At 32.0% G+C, this 18,882-nt stretch overlaps 1 pseudogene; it reads left to right on the forward strand.

Annotated features, from left to right (window-relative positions):
* The first annotated feature begins 567 nt into the window (after positions 1–567).
* Positions 568–15,056, forward strand: LOC117021618 (calcium load-activated calcium channel-like; annotated as a pseudogene).
* The last annotated feature ends 3,826 nt before the right edge of the window (positions 15,057–18,882 follow it).

An 18,882-nucleotide genomic window follows, 5' to 3' on the forward strand; every position in this document is an offset into this window, starting at 1 on the left:
CCTTTTCCAATTTTTAGTGCAAGAAACAGGATCCCACAGATATGTAGTCACGGGAGGTGGAGTATAGCATTAGGAAGATAGTGAGTGGTATTGTAACAACTCTATAAGATGTCAGAGGTGTAGTAGCATGGGGAAGAGGGGTAATCACTTTGTGAGGGGTGTAAATGTCTAACTATTATGTTGCCTTGTACACTGAAACTAATAAAAATAAAAGCTACCCAAAGAATACACTTATTTCAAAAGAAATCAGTGATGGATCAATCCACCAAGTAAGAAGAAAATGTTTTGGCACATTTGAATAACAAATAATAATAAAACTTCACATAGTAAACACAATAAAAGAGATACATGTGTTAAGTAGTACTGACTATTATATATAAACAGAAAAATGGTTTTAAAAACTACCAAACTAAAATATAACAAAGAGTGCAATGCGGCCAAAGCTGGCTGCTTGTGAGTCTTGGGGGAGCTCGGTCGGGTGGGTTCCTAATTAGTGTTGAGCAATAGTGCTCACCAGAGCAATCAGATTCAGATTTGGCCAGAGCAGGAGGGCTCAACACAGGAGAGATGGTGCCCACCTGCCAGCTTCACAGGAAGAAGTTCCTTTCGAGGGAAAATGGCAGTGGTCTGCCAGCCCTTGCCTTGAAGCCGCGCACCTCAGCCTTCCCCCGCACCCATATCTCCGACACCCTCCAAGTCACCATTCCTCTGCCAGAGCCTAGGGTGAGTGCCTGCTACATAGTGAGTCTCTGCACGGGCCGTTGAAGATGACGGCTGGGTTCCCCCAGACTTTCGTCCCACCCAGATGGTCAGAGTCCCCACTATTTCACACAGCCAGGTTTTGTGGGTTCTCCTCTTCCTGGCATCAGTATTCTTGGCTCAGGAGCCTGGAGTGTGGCTGGGGTCCTTTGCTCTTCCAGGGAGAACCTCTGCATCTAAGGTATCCCTCCTGATTCTCAACCACCAAACGGAGGTGTGAGGCCAGCCCATTTCACGTCAATGCTCCTCCTACCAGTCTCAATGTGCCTTCTTCTTTATATCCTTAATTATAAAACTTCTGTTCAGCTAGACTTCAGATGATTCTCCAGTTTGAATGTTCTGTCATTAGGTGTAATTTTAACATGCTCATGGAAGAAAGCAGGCACAATGTTTATCTTCTGCCATCTTGGATCTCCTCTCCTTAAGCGTTTCTTGAAGGTAGTCCCAGTGTCTTATTTAATGGATAAAAAGAGTATACAATATGATTGGAATTAAACTACTGCATAGAGAAAACCTTCAAACATTCATAGGGTATTAAAAGGCTGAAAAAATAACTTATGAATACTATGTAGATATCCTGAAATAGTAAATGAATTTCAGGAAATACTTAATAAAAACAGCAATTTTGAATAGACACTTTCAATCCTTGAGGCTTCAAGAGAAACTTTTTCATCTCTGTTGGTTGTTTACTCTCTCTCTCTCTCTCTCTCTCTCTCTCTTCTATCTACAACATAGTCTCAGACTAAATTTGTCAGAAAAAAAGTGAAAACATTATTCAGTAGTAAATTATTTTTATATGTAAGTTTACATTCCCTAGATTATGAAATTCTCTTTCTTGTAGATATATAGAGGGTGCCAAAACAACGTACACACATATTAAGAAGGAAAAAACTGTATTAAAATTATAATACTCTATATCCGATAACAAAAGATGAATACAAGTCATGTTTGACTTCTGCAATTACAAGAGGTGCTGAAAGTGGTTATCATTAATGTCATTTTAATGCAGTTATTTTCCTTTCTTAAATTGTGTATACTTTTTTTTTTTGGCACCCTCTGTTTATGCTTTAACATAGTAATAAAAATGGTACCACAGAGACATTTCAGTACATGCTTTTGTATTCTTAAATTTGTAAATGATTTTCTGTTATTAATTTCTCTTAAGCAGAAGTTTTGCTGTTGCACACTTATACAATATGTAAATTTACTATAGTCTGAATTGTTACCTGTCATTCTTAAATATGCCAAATGCTTTAAATCGAAATGTAGAAATATAGGCCAATATAAGAAATCTCTAACCTGAGCCAAGAGGTTTCATTTATTTTTATTTCTTTTTTCCTTCATGGAAAGCATTGTATAGTAATAAAACAAAGCTTGGGAAATACACTCTTATTTTATAGTTCTTAGGTAGGTCCAATACTGGAATCCAAGTTTTTCTGAAAGAAGATATGTTGAGTTACCTGATTATCTAAACCTGTGTTGTGTGATAACAAGAGTCAGATTGACAGTAAAAACTGGAGAATGTTTTATATTTGGTTTTGGATTATATATTCTATTTTTCTCCTGAAATGGCTTATCTAGTTGTGTTCAGATCCTCTCCTTGAAAAAACACACACTTGTTTTTTTTGTTTTTGATTTTTAAATTTTTATTTATCAAGAATCTCAGATCAAATGAAGTGACAGTAAAAGGTATTTGGATATTGGATACATAAATGATTAAATGTAAACCTTTTCGGTCCCCAGGATCACTCACCTCTCATTCACATTATTTCTGAGACAACCATTAATATTTTCACATCTTATTTTAGAAATATCTCACTGAACAAGGAAACTGTATTATTAAAGTTATGTTGTGTTTGGGAGAAACATGTTAATTTTACAATGAAAAGGAACCAACAGCAGATGCAATATTAAAAGTAAAAAGATATAAGGAATCATAGCCCCAACCTGTCTATTCTCACACACTTTTACACTTATAGCAAAGGATCCCAACCCTTATATAAATATATAAATTAATTATATATTTAAATAAGTTCCATGAATACTCTGTAATATAAATTCCATGAAGACTCTGATTAATGAACTAGTGGGTTGCTTGGGACATGAAGGCAGTCCCTGCAATAGGCAAACACTGACACATTAGTATTCAGTGATATCTTCCTGCCAGCAGAAACCTAATAAACAAAGAAGCATGCAGGAAAAAGATAAAAGAAAGACAGCATATATTGAAACAATGCTTTTTAAATCTTTGGGAGATTTTTCTCTCTAATGCTTGCTTTCTTTAATGAAGTCAAGAAATTGCTGTGACTTACCCAAAGAAGCAAAAGTTATATTGGCACAGGGTTGTTTCAAATTTCATTTGCCTACAGCAAGGTTTTGAAATTTACTAAAACTGCTTTATGGAACATGAGAAAGTAGTTTTCCTATTACTAATAAAAGTCACTCTTATAGCCTCACTGATCAAACCTTCTCAGGAATAAACTAAAAGTTTGTCCTACTGAAATTTGCCTTACATTTTTCTGATGTCAGAACAGAATGTGTGCATATATATAATCATATATATGTATATATGTATACACACACATATATATGTATGAATACAATTATGAATATATATTCATATATGTATGGATATATATATATATATATTTCATCACATGCATTTTTTTAACCTTGACTTTTTTGACAGACATTTCAAATTTGTCTCACGCCTCAATTTTAATCATCTTAGAAAACCATTACCTTTGTTAACTTACTTGCCTCCTTTTGTTTAATACATGGCTAGTAATGAAATATCTGCACCCCCTTCTTGATCCTTCTTTTATACATGGGTCAGCTGCTTGCAAATGGCTTGGATTTTGTTACGAGTTGGGCTTCTCTTCTAGACAGTGTTTGTGGAAAAATTCCCCTGATCATTTTACTAATTGACCATAGCCAAAAGACAATTTTGATATTGGAACAGTAGCTGTGCTTGCATTTGTATAGTGTGTGTATGGTTGTTGTATGGTGTATGCATGGAACGTGATTGATTATGTATAGGATTGTGGAATGGCTCTTTCTCAAGGCTTTTTATAAGCCAAAGGACATAAAATAGCATGGTCGCACTTCAAATGCATGAAGCCAGTGGAGGTAGACGGTAGTGAAGATTTGAGCCTCTAGGGAACAGAATGCATGTCTCACCAATGGGTCACTTCACTGTTCTCTTCAGACGCTGTGGTAGTTGTCTAATCTAGTTTGCAGGTTTGCAAGAGGTTCTATAAATGCAATGTGTTTTTGTTTTTCTAGATTTAAAATAAATTTTGGATGTAACAAATGTATTTCTTTTTTTTCTTAATTAAAATAATGTTTTGGCTTGACAAAAAAATTCTCTAGGCCTGATAAATATGTGGGCTCCTGTTTTTTCTTTCTCTTCTAAGCTTCATTCAGAACAGCTTCTGTTTTATCAAGTCCTGACAATCCTTGAAGGTATTACATTAGGTTCTCCTGGATGACGTCTGCAAACGTGGCAGAATACAGTGTTACTTAATGACTTAGTGTAGTGTTAAAGGCGAGAGTTAAAATCTTACATACTCCACAGAGCAGTCAGATAGCAGTCAGTATGTCTGTACATTTTTGCCTTTTACATTAATTAGTTTTCTCATTTCATTGTTTCTAGTGAATAATGTGCTTGCATTTTAATGTAAATATAATGTTGACATTATTTACCTTGATGAAACTAACATTCAAGGAAAATAAGCAACATTTCTTTTGGCTTCATGAAACCTCAGGTACAAAACCTAGAACTTAAGTGGTATCTGGAGCCTAGTTTGAGAGCGATGGATCACATCTACCAGATTATATTGTGTTCACCATGATATACTCCATAAAAAGTAAATTGTGTGTACATTTTAATAAAACACTAAAAGATAAAAGCTTTACCATTTTGAATAAAGGACAAAGGAACTTGAATAACAGCAGAGGAGCTGTAATCTGCCCATTCTGTAAGAGGAAATGGCTTCTGAGTCAGAATATTAAGCTCTGAAGAGAATCCACTGGCCAAGAATAGAATGCGGAAACAGCTGTTCATATTCAGTTACTTTAAGGATTCCTGAAATGATGAGTGTATGCCAAGAGTTTCAAATGATATTCAAGAAGAGTAACAATGATGTGTCTCATTACTACGAATTTGAGTCAAACTTGTTTTGGTTAAAATGGCTTGTTTGGAGCCTATTACATGAGAGAAAATGTGGCTTGAGAACTTCACTTCCTGTATTTGTTTCAGTGGACTCAGTGAGAATTAATCATTCTGACTATGACAGTGACACACCTTCACTTATTCCATTGATGTTTCTCTTCAGAACTTCCATTCATGGAATCATTAATAACCTTGGAAAGAAATTTACTAAAGTGTAGTTATTTTTCTACCTATTAAATACCTAGGTATCATGTAGAATTATTCTTTCACACTAGTTAATACCATTTCCAAGTTTCTTTCTCTCTTTTTTGGGGGGGCGGGGAGAAGGGGGTCGATTTTTTTTCTTTTTTTGCGTTTGGAATAAAAATTCTTCCTTTTAGTGAAGGCTCTTTCATTGTGCCTTTGAAGAATACATGAGATCATTAATTATTTAGTTCAAAGCAAACCCAAAGCAAACAAAATTAGCTCAAAGGGCATGTGATGCAAATGATCTAGAATCACCATTTCATCAGTGGCTGTGAGGGGAGGGAATTCTCAGGAAAGCTTTGGGGACAGTCTGAGAATGGAGAAGATGCCCACTGGGAAATGTACATGCTAATTAATTTAATATGTAGAATTATACTAAGTATTATGTAAATATATAGAATGTGATTTACAGTATTCGGTTTTCTGTATTGTTTTGTTTTTTTAGTTCATGTTGTGTCAGTTTATCAATTCATCCTCTTTGAATTCAGTAATAGTTATAATTTCATTCCTGAATAAAAAATTTGATGTTGCTGAAACTTCATTGATTCACTATTTTTTTCATTCATACATTCTCATTCTGGGGCATATAAATAGCCTAGATGTCAATTTTTCTCAACGGAAAGACTGGATTCTAAGGACTTGGAATCCTTTGCTTAAGCTGGAAATTTAGCTAGATATTAATTTATTAGTCAGCTTAATTTTGTTATTTCCATAGCTAAAATGATAGATAAGTAGATTTGTATGAACCAGTTTTAAGTGGTAGCTATTAGAAAGCTAAATTAATTATAATAATATATTTGTGGAATTAAAAGTAATTGGAAATGAATTTTAGCATGAGCAACAATTCATAATTTCAATTTAACTTCTGCTTTTAAACTAGTCATATACACACATCTATATATATACATATATATCAATACTTGCATAGTTTTAATTATTCATTTATTAAATTTATTGGGGTGACAATGGCTAGTAAAATTGCATAGGTTTTGAGTGTACATTTCTATAATACATCATCAACATATCACATTGTGTGCTCACCATGCAGTCAGTTCTCTTTCCATCACCATATATTTGAGCACGTTTTCCTCTTCTACCCTTCCCCTTACTATCTGTGTCTATGAGTTTTCATTTCTTTGTTTGTTTTACTTGCATAATTTTAAATTAGTACATTTGCTTCATGATGAATAATTTGTTTAATAGTATATTGTAATAAAATACCAACATTACAAAAGGAGGTAAGGTGAAACTGTTTTTTTTTATATAATATTCTATACATGCATCAGTTATCAATGGGAGACATATTAGAACTGAAATGGAATGGATAACATTATCAGTGTGAGATAAAGCTAGACATATCATGAATATACAAGAAATATTATTTAAAAATTTTAGGCAGGAACTAATAATTCATACAAAGACTATAATATGAAATAAATTCAATATAATACACTTACATTGAATCATAGAACTGAATGAGAAATGCAAGGGCTTTTTCCAAAATGTATACTTTACATAGTTGCTTGTGATAGAATTCTACTTTAAACCATATTTTTTTACTCATTTAATCAGATGAGAATTGAAGGCTTATATACACTTTATAATTTAGCCAAGCCATATCTTTATACAGAATTAAAATCAGAGTAACACAAATATGTGCATTCTGGATCTTAAACATTTAAGAACAAGGTTGGTCTAAATTTTCTGTTAGACAGGGCTAAGAAACAAGTGTTAGTAATATAGACTTTACCTTAAAACTGAAAACACTCTGAAGTATCACCAGCTGCAGTATATATCAGAATGAAGTACAATGAATTATAGAAGGATATGAACACCCATAAAAAATAACTTTAATAAAATCAATGCAGATATTCAGATTAGGGTATATTCAGGTTATTTAGATTAGATATTCAGATTAGATATTTCATGACTTTAAAAAGTAGTCTAAATTGGAGGTAAATACCCTGTTTAGTAATAATTATATGAAGATATGTATCTTCCCTTAACATGGCCCCCAAATTGTACCTGATTATAAAAAAGCTTGCATATGAATGCAAAAGCATGTATAGGGGAAGGGAAAGAAAATGCTATAAAAATTATAAATTGAAAGTACCATATGGTATATTAGTATCGATACAGTTATATATACACTTACTGCTTTATTTTTATCTATATCTACATTTATTTAGTTATGGATACACAAATGCATACATAAATATGTGTACACTCACAAATATATTTTACAGCTTTGGTTAACAATACGTCCAGTTCTATAGACTTTTATTATCATTTTCTCAGTTTTCCTTAACCTTTAGTTGAATAGCTACTCCAATAAAATAATTTTTATTTTCAGGTAGCATTTATGGATAAGTCAACTTATTTATTAATTATTATACTTACTGTTAGTTATTTTATATGTGTAAAAACTAATGGACCCCTTACTGTTTTGTTAAAAACCTGAAAATGTTTATATTATGAATCTGATATTTTAAATTATGTTCTTTATTTCTCACAAATGCCTTTGTGGAGAGAATAATTAAATTCAAAAGAGGTCATTTTGGACTGAAATTTTTGTGCCTGCCCAAATTAAAATGTTGACACCCTAATCCTCAATGTAGGCCTTTAATGGAAGAAATGAGGATAAATGAAAGCATTGAGTGGGTACCTAATCTCATAGGATTAATGTTAGATGGAAGAGACACCAGAAAACCTTCTCACTTTCTCAATGCACATCATGAGGTCCTGTAAGTACACCGCAGATGGTGGTCACCTGCAAACCAAGAGACTACTCCGCAGAATGAAACCAACATTGATAGAACCTAGATCTTGGATTTCTCAGCCTCTAGAACTGGGAGAAATAAATTTCTTCTTTTTAAGCTACCCGGTCTGTGGTACTTTGTTATGGCAGCCTGAGTAGACTAACAGAGAAGTTAATACACATGACAAACAGGAGATGTGAGCACTAGGGAAACTAACCTCCCACACTGGACTTGGTGCACAGTAAATGCACTGCAGTAGAGGACTCAGCTCTCTGAATGGCCATATTCTATGAATATCTACTTCTGAGCTCAGATCCCTCCATCCATCACCCTCTTTATCTGGGACCCTTGATGGAGGCCTTCCTTACATACCTCTGCAAACACCTTATCAGAAAGAGGAAGAATTTTGAAGACTGAGGATTCAATACATTTCACTCCTAGCCTTTCTCTTCTCTCCCTCTGGCAACCCAGGTACAGAAAATGGCAGGAACCTTGTCTGGGGCTCTTTGGCAATGAGATTACCTCCTTATCCCATACTACCTCTGTCTGCAATGATAAATCTGACCTTGACTTGGCACTGTTCTTGAACATTGGGGGTCAGCCCTTCTTCTTGTTTATACTTTTGCAGTAAGTGATTTAAAATTTGACTGTTACTTTCATGTTAGCTTGTTATTTTAATCAGCTATTCAATACCTGGGAGTTGAGCTCTCTCTAATTTAACTCAGCTTTTGAGAACTTATTTCTTCAAAAGGTCCCAAAACATCTTATAAAAAAGGTATTGCTGAGTCTAGAATCTATCTTAACAAAGTAGTTTGGTGATGATTTTATAGATTCGAAATGACACCTGGTCAACCACATAATATTTGAATGTAAAGTTCACCTAATTTTTATATTAATGTTTCTTTTGGAAAATAATCAAATATATACACTAAATTGTGTTTAAAGTTTAAAAAGTGTATATTCAATAAATAGCTCATAAACATACAGATTAATGGAAGTACATATGGAAGAAATTTAATTGTTCTACATTCTCTCATTTTACTAACTTCAGAGAAGTCCTTAAAAAAATAAAACACATAGTCATGGCCTTTCTTTGACTCTGCTCCTTTCTTACTGAAAGGAATATAGGTGTGATAGCTGACTGCTGGCTGAATTTGAATCACCATAATGAAATATATGTGCACCAATAAAAGGGATAGAAGCACCAATAAAAGGAGTCAGATTCCCTAATACTTAGTGAAACTACCATACCATCACTACTAGATTGCATGCTGCCTACAGATTGGCATTTTCAATTATAGAATTAAATGCTTTTTTAAAATTATTTTTAGGAATTTTGGTATAAAGGTTAATCTAATTCTCTCTTTTTTCACTCTTTCTCTCACTCATTTTCTCTCATACATGACATGCAGTAAATGTATAGACACCACATATAGTTACCGAAATACATTTTGCTATTTACTTGATTTTCTGTCCCTTAAGTTATTAAGAAGATTAAAAATTGTCAGAGCATGAACATCTAAAAATGAGAACTGAATATATTAGTAACAAACTCTTCAATATATAACGTTTTCATTAGTAAATGGGTGGAGGATGGAGCCCAAAATGTGTGTCAGTGACAGTTGAAAGAAAAACCAAACTGATTAATTTTTATATAAATAAAATAAAATGAGAAAACTGTCTATGACAAGTTTAACAAATTTCCTCTAAGATAAAATAAGTATACTTTATTCAGTGAGGCCTAGTCACTTTTTCTTAAAAAGTTAAAACTTTTCCTGATCACAAATTCACATGAGATTTAAAAAAGATATAGTTTATGAGTGGAAACCAATAATGTTAATATGCAAGCATTTTCATTAATTGACTCTCTGGTGGTTGTGATGCAGTTTCCATCTTTTCATGTATCAGATATATTAAAAGAAATAATACTGAAAAGGTCCCTTTAGGAAATATGTATGCAGATATCCCAAATCTAAGACTGATAAAATCTATTGTTTCAAAAAGAAACTATTATATGATATGTACTATTTTATCATAATTATATTGTGAAAACATTTTAATTGGGAATTGTTGCTATGTCTAGACTGCATCATTACAAGCATAAAGAAGTAAATAAATTTATTCAGCAATTATACTTTGATTTTGTGAATTAGAGCTTTTAAGTCTCAGTATAGCAAATTATTTTAATAGTGTTTAAGAATGCATTATTTGTTTTAATTAATGATGTTTGTTTCTTGATATCATGATGAAACATTGTATTTTGTAATTTTAAGAATGCTGAGTGTTTTACTAACTTTTGTGATGATTCTTGCATTCTGCATATGAATACACTATGTTCTTTACTGTTTCCTTGTCTATTGAACAATATTTTATATAGAGAAGGTATGAATATTAACTATTGCAATATGATTATTTAATAAATCATTATCTAAAATATCCTGGTTGCTGAAGGAGTAGTTGAAAGTATATAAAGAAATCTAGGAATATGTATTTTTTTAATTATATGAACCACAGGGTGATGTGAAGAATAGACTTGGGAAAGGCATCGCAATTTATAGTTAGAATAGCCAACAATGTAATTTGTATAAAAATACATGTATCTTTATCTAACTACCCAGCGAGGAATCACAATATCAGAAATGCATGAAGAGGTGTGTTTTTGTTTTTTATTGTGTTTTTTTTTTAATTTTTCAAAGGATAGCCAACAAGATTTAACATCATTTTGTTTTCATAATTTGTTGCTTTGATTTAAACCACAGAGATAATTTTGAGGTGGAAGTTTGAATATGTAAAAACAGTCTGGATATGTGAAATCTTGCATATGTGAAAGATATCTAACTGGTCAAGGCTATTAACAAAAATCATACACTAATGTAGAATGTTTTATGTTGTATATGAAGATATTTTTCCATTTAATATGAAAAGGTGGTTGTGAATTAAAGCAAATCTAATAATTTAGAGGAACTGAAGTATAATCAAGTACTGTGGGACTGACATTCAAAATTTAATCATGATTACTGAAAGTGCAAACATTTATTTCTCTACCATCTCTTGGCATACTAACCAAAATTATTGTTCCATCCTTTCATCTATAAATCAGTGAAATTTCAGCTAATATTTGTGTTTGCTGAGAACAGAATCTGTAACTCAAATGACTAGAGAAGGGAGATAAGTAAGGTACTTAGTGGAGGTATGAAAATTGGTTAACCATTATGTCTAGTTTTGTTATTTTAACACATGTATATTTTTTACACAAAGTGAACATGTCTGAGTATTTTACTCCTCCCAAGGAAATATTATATTCCATTTTATAAAATATGACAACTCTATTAGTGTTGTATTCAAACTTTTGGTAGAGATTAGGTATGAAAATATTTCACTTTTCTCTAAACTTTATCAAGTGCAATGACAAATGGCAGCTGAATTTATCACCATGTCAGAGAAACCACAAAGAAGTACAAGGAGCGTGATGGACTAGGAGCCATGTCCTGACTAAGAGGGAAAAGTTACTCAGCACCTACCATTGTTACCTTTGAAGAATGTTGGCTAGAGTTTACAGATATCCCAATTTTTCAATAGAAGCTGGAAATCTGAATTCTTATAAGAAATATCTGAAATTTAAGATTGACAACGGTGTACTTAATCACGAAACAATATGCTTGCCAACAGCCTCTCAGGCCACAGAACACCTGATTGACAGGATCCTCATACCTAATGACAACAAATGCATGACCTTTGTTTTCATGTTACAAAGTATATTAACCTCTATTACCTTTTAGAAAAAAAATCTTCAATGTAAAATTCTGTGTTGGTTATTCCACACCCTTCCCCCCACCTGTCACATTCATGTTCTGAGATGAAACAAAGGCTGAGAGGCACGAAGGAAATTGCCTACGATTCTAAAACATGTGAACTGTGGAGCCAGGACTTAATAAAGTCTAAATTTTTTTATTTCACAGTCTATGTTTTGCCAGTGAAATGTTAGTTTCAGCCAAAATATCTTTGGCTCTGCACATTCATTTGTTTAAAGGTAAATTGGACAAGGTATGGCAATCTTTTCTGTCCCCAGTGAGCTCCCTAACAAAAATGTAAACAAATACACCACTACTAGTTCCAAAAATACATATACTACTCAACTGAACGCATCACAACATTAATAATAATTTATAGTATATTTCTACAACCATTAATAATACTATAGTTATATTATTAATATATTATTAATACTATATTATTAATATTATTAATATATTATTAATACTATAGTTATAAAAATTATTACAGCCACAAAATTACTTCATTTACATAAATAATAACTACACTCCCAAATATATATATATATATATACATATATATATGTATATATGTATATATATATATTTACTAATTTATTCAGTGCTACTTAGATGTTGTTATGTATTCTAAATAAATTATCCCTTAATTCTCTATTAATCCTTTGTTATAGCTATAATTAACATAATCACAATTGTTAGAAAAAAAGATAAGGAGGAGGAGAACACTTGAGGATTAAAGAGTTGTAATGATTTTTCAATTTACCACATCTAGTAAATAATAGAACTGGGGTCCTTATTTGAGTCTCGATGACAGCAAAAGCCTCTGCTACTTTATATTCAATGTTTTTACTAATCTATTCATTATTTGGGGCCAAATTTTCATAGAATGAATGGACTCAAACTACAAATATATTCTCCTCATTTAGAGTGCAGCCTCCAGTTTTTCTGAAATTTAAAAATTTTCCAAGATATTCTATCAAAAATTTAAATTAGCTTTCTTTTTAATAAACTGCAGATTGGTATCGTTATTTCTCAGTCTTTGAATATAAATAAAACATGAATGTATAATGTAGCTTTAACAAGTATTTCTAAGGACCTTTGGAGAAAACTGTGGAAGAATTCTTTAATGAAACAACTTACAGGCTCTTCTCTCTCGGGTTCAGCTATTTAGGCATCCTTCCTTGAACATTGTATTACTTCTTAATCTTCTTTCTCCAGATTTTTTAGAATAGCAGCTAGTTTTTTTTCCTCAGTATACTTAGACACAATTTGTTAGGGTGTACATCCAAAATTTAAACCATGTTTTTTTTTGTTTATGTTATGTCTGATATCAGCTTTAAAAGATTTCCAGAATAAATCCCTGAACACACACATTACTTTTAAAATTCCAACCATTCCATGCTTCCTTTGGCAATTTCTCTCTTGTCTGAGGCCTAACGTAGGCATTCTGTTTGTATTCACCTTTAATCTTCCTTTTCTTCCTAAGTGTTATGTACTTGCAAAGCTTATAAATATCACTTGTTTCTTTTAACATCCAGAACAAATGTCAAATTTTTTATGAAAACTGTTATATGTTGATATAATAAATCACTCATTATGTCCCTAAAAATTGCCAATTATAATCTAGTTTTAATACTTCAGACATCTTTCAATGACCACTTGATTTTACATATTCTTCTCTTCATTATATTTTAACTAACTTGTAGAGAGAGACTATGTTTCATTTTGGCATTACCTGAGGCCAGATCCTAATGGGTTATCATAATCCTTCTTTAATTTAATTTAGGGTTTCCCTGTTAAGATATCATTTCATTGGATAGTGTAACACAGTTTACATTAAGTTAATCTGTTACAAAAATTGAAATTAGTAATTTTTTTCTGAACATCATCTTGTGGAAAGTAAAGGTACAGTATTTATAAAATGAAAGTTTTTATGAAAAAGGTATAGATCATTTAATGGGTAATCTTGTGATTTTATCATTTTATTTTAATGATAAAATAAAATATTAATATTTTTAGTACACAACTGTATGTCTCTGTGCTGCTCTATCTTTTTTTGTTAATCAAATATGTTTCAGAATCAAAGTAAATTATTTTTGGACGATTACATTATTTTCTTCTGTATATTTTTTATAGTAAAGTTATACAAATCAGAAATTACAAAGCAAAGGTGACATCAGCTTAAACATAAATCAATACCTTCATAGATAAAAAACACTGTAAAATTTATATTGAAATTATCACTGTAATATTATATTAATAACAACCATTATTTCTTTCTGAGAAGATAAACATTTACTACTGTAAATGAGGGATTGACTTGAAAATAACATCCTCGATGTATGTAAAATAAAGGAATAGACAGGTATGCACAAACTCTTAATAGTTAGGATACATTAAGTCCATATTGATTATCATGCTCCGAATTGTTATTTAGGAAGTAATATTGATAAAACATGTAACAGATTTTTTATTTGCTTTTGTAAAGGCTAATACTTTTATAAAATTAAAAATTCCACAGGTACAAAAATGTAATCATTGTATGTTAATTGAATGTTATATATATATATATATATATAACATGAATGTCTACTATACACATTTTATTATAAAGTAAAAAATAAATAAATAAATAAATAAAAAGGGAAGCTAAAGAAACCAAGCCCAATTACATGACAAAATGGAAGTAATAGAGGAATTAAAAAACAAAAGAGGGTCCTGAAATCTAGAGAGGTCATTTTGGCTGCATTTTTCCTGGCTCTGGAGCACTTTCCCCATGATGGGAAGGAGTAAAGAGATGAAGGGCGAGGTGAGCGCCATGTTCAGGGCTCTTCTGGGTCCTGGCTTACAGGACAGACAAGTGCAAGAGGCTCAAGGCAGAAGTGGAAAAGCAGAGTAGGAAATTGGAAAAGAAGAAGGAGACAGTAAACGAGTCCACAGGCTGACAACAAAAGAAGAAGATAGAGAGGCAGGAAGAGAAACTGAAGAATAACAACAGAGACCTGTCAGTGGTTCGAATGAAATCCGTGTTTGCAATTGGCTTTTGTTTTACTGCCCTAATGGGAATGTTCAAATCCATATTTGATGGTAGAATGGTGACAAAGTTTCCTTTAACCCTCCCTTTCCTACATCCAAGGACTGCCTCATGGAAATCTGCTGGGTGACAACACCACAGACTGTTCCTTCATCTTCCTCTATATTCTCTGTGCCATGTCCATGTGACAGAACAGCCAGAAGATTCTTGGCCTTGCCCCTTTGTGAGCTGCCACCAAGTAGGCCACTGGATTTTTTGGCCCTTCTCCTCTTTCTGGGAAGTTCTCTTGAAATCAAGAAGAACTCTCTGCTTCCTGTCATTTTTTTTCTAGATCTTCAAATCAGACTGGCAACTATTTTGTAGCAAGAGCCCTCGGCGGCCTTACCACATGGGCCACTTTCCAGTTTCAGTCATTTCTAGACATTTTCGATAGGATTAGAATGAGAATGGCATGACAGCACTTTCAGTCACAGGAGATTTTTTTAAATAAGTGTGTTGATTAGATAACTTCAGGTGATATTTATATAATGAGGAACTGTCTTTCTTGTGTTGCCAACGTGAACACTGTCTGTGGGAACAACTTTCAAGATGGCTGTGTGCCGTGGAATTGGCTGTCCGTGAGCACTTAGCAGTCTGAAAGAAAATTTTAGTTTTTCTTCAGTTAGTTAGTGACTCTTAATCGGTACTATTTGGTTTGTGTCTTTTTTAAGCCAAATATATGACCAATGATCAATAAAGAGGCCAAATGTTAGCTATTTCATAAAAAAAGAAACAGAAAAAGAAAGAAAGGAAGGAAGGAAGGAAGGAAGGAAGGAAGGAAGGAAGGAAGGAAGGAAGGAAGGAAGGAAGGAAGGAAGGAAGAAGACATGTTTTTGTAAAGTAACTAGTAATTTAATACAGGGATATGTTTCATGTATAAATTTAACTCAAAATGGGAGATTACATTACAGCTTCCTAATTTAAATCTAAGCAAGAAGACTTATTTGTCACATCACCAAAGCTTGACATTGTGTGGCATTATTTTTAATTTGTGAAAAGAAATGTCAGATGAGATCAAACTCAGATATCACCCACCTAATTGTTTTTAAGAACTATTGATACTTTGGATGGTCACACACAGCAAAGGGCAAATAAGCTGCAATATAAATTCTTGAAAGGTGTAGAAGGATGGTTTTTGGAAATTTTGGTCAATAGAAAGTTTGAAAACATGAGACAAAATATCAAGGAATGTAAAACAAGAATGGAAAAAATATAACATTTATGATCATTCATATTTACAAGTGCATTACTTTTTAATTTGATGTTTTTAATTCATATATCCATTGACCTCACAAAAGAAATGTCTCATATAATAAGCCATTATCAAATATGTAATTAAAATCAGAAAAAGCAAATATTTAATGATGCTTCTATGATATTTCAACTGTTTGTCAAATCTTATTTAGGTATTTTATTATTTTAGTCCTAATAGAGAATAGTTACTTGAGTTGATATATCATATTAGCCACTGAAAACAATGCTTTATAATAAGAATTAATAAATTGTTCTTCACACTCAAAAGAATGCTTTTTGTACTACTTTTTAATTTTATTGTGTTGTTTTTAAGCTCCAGTATCTACCTGCAACTCTATATGTAAAATGTTATTCTATAATAGTGTTAAGAAAGCCCTTTGCAACAACATAGATGTATCTTGAGATGCTAAGCAATTTAGGTCAGACAAAAAGAAAACATATGACTTCACTCATATATGGGATATAAAACTGAAATCAACAAATGAACAAGACAAACAAACAAGAACTCATAGACACACAGACAATAGTTTAGTGGTTACCAGAGGCTAAGGGAGGAGGGGGGAGATGGTAGGAAAGGGTAAAGGGGGTCAAATATATAGTGATGGAAATAGAACTGACTCTGGGTACTGAACACACAATGTGACATATATATATATATATATATATATATATATACATTTTTATGTGAGGTATTACAGAATTACGCACCTGAAACCTATATAATTTTACTAACCAATGTTACCCAAATAAATTTAATTTTAAAAAAGAATATACACATATTTGTATCTGTTTTGTTTTCCATTAAAATTGCAGAATGATGCTGACATATTTAAATTTCATTAAATGATCATCCAGATACCCACTTCCTACATTTCCCTCTATTTTTTTAATGGAGGTGGCTCATTGACATCAAAATGAGATATGTATGTTAAATATAGACAGAGGGCTAGACGATGAAAATAACTCCATAGTTTAAGATTTATTATTTTACTGGACATGAAAGGGGGAAAAACAATCATTCTGTATGGGAATACATTTTTTTTTTCATTGTTATATTTCTATTGTTAAATTTTCACTAATTTATCCTGCTAATAGCATCTATTATTAAGGCTATGTTCCCATTTAAAAAATAGTATTTCTGATTCTAAGACAAAAGTATGTGCCTGCTAAATAAAATATATTCTAATAAATATATACCTAGAGCCAAAAACATCCAGTTTATTCCTCTAATATTTAATTTCTCTTTTCTGAATATGATACAAAACAAAGTATGGTGATGTGATCTTGCTAAAAAATATGTTTGTATCACATTGGTTAAGGATTAGATGTATTATTGCCTCAACTATATGCATAAAGGAAAGATATCAGAGATAGGACAAAGATATTAGGAATAAGTAAAATATGAGATATAATAAATTTTCTAAACAGCACAACATTTATTTCCATAAAAGTTACTCTAGTTTGTCCAGAACTTGTATAATAAGTTATATTTTTTTCAATTATTGTCTGATTTGAATCACACTAATGCTCCCATTTTTTTCTATAGGCTAAATATAAATTCAATGTGTTAGCTATAATGTGATATTTTGCACATTAAGTCAATACAACAAGCTTTCGAAACTAGTAGGGTCAGAGATTATGCATTGTATTTTTTTTTCTTCAAGAAATCAAGCCATATTTATGAAAAGTTGTTCTTAGACTGCTCTTTTATTCTGTGAAGACTAAATCAGTTTTCTCAACAATCTTGTTTACTGGCTGAAATAATAAAAATATAATAATAGTGAGTAAAGATAACTCCCTATTAGTAGAAACCAAGAAAGAAGCTATTTCTCCCATTGAAAATGGTTTTTCTCTAACATTAACTCAAACAGGTGTCTGCCAATGTTGAGATCTACTCAGCCTGAACATTGTTTATTGTTACCGTCTGCCAAATACTTAAAAACTGTATATTTTATATTTGAAAAATACAATTTGAATCACTTAAAAGGAGAGAAAAACTGTGGCTACAGGTTTTTAAGAGAAAGAAAGGATCAAGATTTCCAACAATAATTTTTTTTTTGTGTGTGTGTGTGTGTGAAGTAATTTTATTATAACAAATTCAGGTGACATTTCACATGTTCTCACTCCTCACAGACATGCCAAGGGGATGATTTGGGAAGTGACAAATCGAGTAGATGTCTTAAAGGAAATTCTTGTGGATTTAAGATTTAAGAAAGTTGCAAAACACTACTTCCAACATGACAGTTATGTAAAAATAAAAAAAAATTAAAATCTCCAGATTATTCAAGAACTGGAATGGAAATGATGTAGTTACCTCTAGAGAGAGAGGAAAGGGAAATGGATTAGATACGGTGCATTAGTTTTGTTTGAAACTTTTTTTTAAAATCTGCTAATATTCTAAGAAAAATATTTATGTCAGTTAAGCTTGCATTGTATTATTTTCTTTTTTTAATTAAAGTTTATTAGGGTGACAATGGTTAGTCAAGTTACATAAATTTCAGGTGTACAGTTCTGTAATACATCATCTATATATCACATTGTGTGTTCTCCACCCAGAGTCAGTTCTCCTTCCATCACGATAGATTTTATGCCCTTTTACCTCATCTATCACCCTCCTCCCCTTTTACCCTCTGGCAACCACTAAACTATTGTCTGTGTCTATGAGTAATTTTTTTCCTTTATTTGTTTGTTTTTTTCCTTTATTTTCAGTTTTATCCTTTCAGTTTTATCCTCTCAGTTTCTTTTCCTTTGTTTTCAGTTTTATATCCCACATATCAGTGAAATCATATGGTTCTTGACTTTTGCTGTCTGACTTATTTTGTT

Source organism: Rhinolophus ferrumequinum, chromosome 4 (genome assembly GCF_004115265.2).
Source record: "Rhinolophus ferrumequinum isolate MPI-CBG mRhiFer1 chromosome 4, mRhiFer1_v1.p, whole genome shotgun sequence".
NCBI classification, from domain to species: domain Eukaryota; kingdom Metazoa; phylum Chordata; class Mammalia; order Chiroptera; family Rhinolophidae; genus Rhinolophus; species Rhinolophus ferrumequinum.